The sequence below is a fragment of the Antechinus flavipes genome, chromosome 5 (genome assembly GCF_016432865.1).
Source record: "Antechinus flavipes isolate AdamAnt ecotype Samford, QLD, Australia chromosome 5, AdamAnt_v2, whole genome shotgun sequence".
NCBI lineage: Eukaryota > Metazoa > Chordata > Mammalia > Dasyuromorphia > Dasyuridae > Antechinus > Antechinus flavipes.
Window position 1 is genome coordinate 130158613 of NC_067402.1, and position 3808 is coordinate 130162420.

The following is a 3808-nucleotide window of genomic DNA, read 5'->3' on the forward strand; positions in this document are numbered from 1 at the left end:
TGATGTTTAAATGCAGATATTAATCTAAATCCAGAATAAAAGAACAATTATATAGACCCAGAATCTTAGGATAACCAATATTTTGAATTATTTAAATTACTGAATAAAACATAAATTGGTAAGTGGTAACTGAAAATGAATACAATTATAATCATCACAATGATAAGAATTGAAATGTTCTTATCATGTGAAACTGAGTAACTATAATACAAATGGCCTTACTGTACCCATTATTAATAATTCACATAGAAAAAGAAGCATCAAATATTGGTAATAAATTTTATAAAGGCAAAGTGAAGTACAGAACTAAGGCAATTACTAGAGTATTTTAAGTAAAGAAAAAGAAAGACAAGATGGCATTGTGGTTGTTGTGCTAATGTTGATGTCAGGAAGTTCTATGTCTAAGAGATATCTTTGACAAATATGATCTCTGATACCATGGGCAAATTTTGCTGTGCCTCCATGATATTCTCTAAGACTGTAAATTATAAATAAATTACCTGTCCACATCATCAAGGGGGTGGAGTTTCCATACTGGTCATTCCATACCCTGATGAAATTCCAGAATCCCAGAATTTTGAGTTGGAGGGAACTTCAATGAAAAATTATTCCAACTCACATATGAAAGAAATCATAGGCCCAAGCAAAATAAATACATAAAATTAAAATTAAGAAAATGTCTCTTCCCCCTACTTTCATGAATTGTTCATATTAAACGCTTCTCTTAATTGAATTATCTGGATATTTGCTTTATTCTCTTCTTCATTTTACCTAATATGTAAATATCACATATTTTTATATCATATATAATATTATTTTGTAAAACTGTTTTAGGCAAATATTTCAACTTTTTCATTGAACCAGTTTTAAATGTGATGAACTTAAATCTTGTTATCACAGCAAATAGTTCAAAGAATGGACCCTCAGAAATCATCAGATCTAATTCTGATGGACGTGGACCTCTTTAACAATGAGATGAACCAAATCAGTTTCAATAGAGCAGTAATGAACTGAACCAGCTACACCCAGGGGAAGAACTCTGGGAAATGACTATGAACCACTACATAGAATTTCCAATCTCTCTATTTTTGTCCGCCTGCATTTTTGATTTCCTTATTGTACACTGTTTCAAAGTCTGACTCTTTTTATACAGCAAAATAACTATTTGGAGATATATATATGTAGTATTTAACTTATACTTTAACGTATTTAACATGTATTGGTTAACCTGCCATTTGGAGGAAGGGGTGGGGGAAAGGAGGGAAAAAGTTGGAACAAAAGAATTTGCAACTGTCTGCATATATCTTGTAAATAAAAAGCTATAATAATAAAAAAGAAATCATCAGATCCAACTACTTTGTTGTACATAGGAGAAAACTGTGAGCCATAGAGGATTAATAATTTATTTGAGCTCAAAAGTAGCAGAATTGAAATTTGAATCAGAACTCTCTGGCTTTCAATCTGGGGTTTAGTAGAACACAGAGAAAATCTGAGTAATGGATTCCAAATAACCCACAAAACCTATTTTAAACTTAATACAATTTCCTCTTCTACTTGAAGTGTTTGCAAAATTGACCTCTTTGAGTTTTGCCTTCTTTCCTTGTCCCTGGTCAGGCTCAGCAATTTGAAAAAATACAGAATATGACATAGAAAGTTTTTCAAAAGAAGCAAAGATCTTACATAAATTGTGTTCAGTCATTTTTCAGTCATGTCTGACTCTCTACAACCCCATTTGGGATTTTCTTGGCAAAGAAAAGAGTGATTTGCCATTTCCTTCTCCAGATCATTTTACAGATGAGAAACTGAGGCATATTTATAGTTGGGTTAATTAGGCCCTCATCCAGAAGAATTTGATGGTGCTTGAACATTTGGGGGGGATTTGGAGACTTGATTCATCTAGATAATTAGTGAAACATTTATATGTTAAATATGTTCATCTGTTTATGTTATTAAATTTTGAATCAATTATGTTATGCTTTACAGGGAATTCTTCTGACTTGAAGTTGCTGCTAAAATCCTACCTATCACAAGAAGCTTTTTTCCAGTCTCCCTTAATATTAATGACTTCCTTCCAAGATTATCTCTGATTTAATCTCTGTGTGTGTGTGTGTGTGTGTGTGTGTGTGTGTGTGATTTTAAGCATGTCCCTCTCTGAGCCGCTCTGCAGAAATAAGAGGACTGGGCTAAATAGTTTCAATGGTTCCTTCCAACTTAATAACTATTATCTTATGAAAGAACAGGAATAAGCATCTATTAAATACCTACTATATGCCAAGCACTGTGCTAAGTGCTTTTACAATTATCATCTTATTTGATTTTCTGAAGTAGGTGGTATTATCATATTTTACAGTTGAGGAAACTGAGGCAAACAGAAGTTAAATCATTTGCTCAGAGTTGCACAGTATAGAGAATCCTAGCGAGGAATCCCAGTGACTCAGGCATGCCTTTGTGCAAATTTGTTTACTGAGAACTTTGAAATGCAATCCTAGCTATCTGATTAATCTCAGGGAGCATGAGGACAATTGGCCATCCTCCTGGTGCCTTTATTAATGAATATCCTTTATGGCAGGTTTATGTTAGCTCCAGAAACCTGGCCAGTTCCTAAATCTTCTTAAATAAATAAATAATATTCTCTTTGATAAACCTCTTATGATAGGGCATCCCTGTATCTGAAGGGGACTGCTCTGTCTCAAGGGTCACATAACAATTCAGAATATTTAGCATCGTGCCTTCTTTGGTCTCAGCCTATAAAAACTGCTTAGTGGAAAAGGACTTTGAGAACTCAATGGTTTGGGTACCACTTGCCTAATGTTGTTTCCCACTTGAGACTCTGGTTAGCTATGACCTGGGTTCTCCCAGCTGTTAGAATTCAGAGGTGGGAGATTCCTCATGGTGGTGATGATGTATGTTGTATATTGTCTATTGTCTGTTTTTTATATTGTCTTAGTGATCACCATGTTTATTGATTGTGCATTACTATTATGCTACAAATTTCCTATTTTCTTATATCTTTTTTAACTCAAGGTTCTGAGTAGTAATAAACTTCTATATTTCATCTTTTTTTTAAAGTCTAAGCCTGTTGAATGTGAAATCCTTGAACCTAGGTTAATCCTATACACAGCTACCAAGTATCTTGGGCCATTTTAAACTCAGAGCTTCCTGATCCCAGATTTGATTTCATTTGCTCTTCATGATAACCTGTCTGATAGATATTGAGTACTATAGTACTATAGGTACTGATATATATATATATGTGAGATACTATGCTAGGTGCTAAGGATATAAGTACAAAGAATAAATAGTTCCCACTCACAAAAATTTTACATTCTTATTGGAGAGAAAATGAGTACATATATAAATATATGAAATCTAGAGGAGAGAAATTCAAACATCCAAGTAGTTAAGTGGGAAGTAGTTTGGGAGAGCAGGTACCAATAGCTGGAGGGATCAGGAAAGTTTTTGAGCAGAAGATGATATTTGATAGTGCATTTTAAAGGAGGAGATAAAGAGATAATGAACTCCAGGCATGGTAGCTAGTGCAAATGAAGGGAGACCAGAGATGAGCTGTTAAATAATCTTCATGAAGTCCATTTTATAAGCTTCCATGATTCCAGGACACTTAGAAGTAGATCTCAACACTTTCCAAAGTTCAAGTTACTCTAGAGACCCATAGGTTCATTGTGTTGGCAGATAGCCAATATTTCCTTGAGTTTAAATCAAGTGTAGAAGCTCCAGACTGAGGGAGAAAAGGGCTCCAAAATATATCCTATTGGAACCATGGGTAAAGTCAGGACCTTGAGGTTTTTTC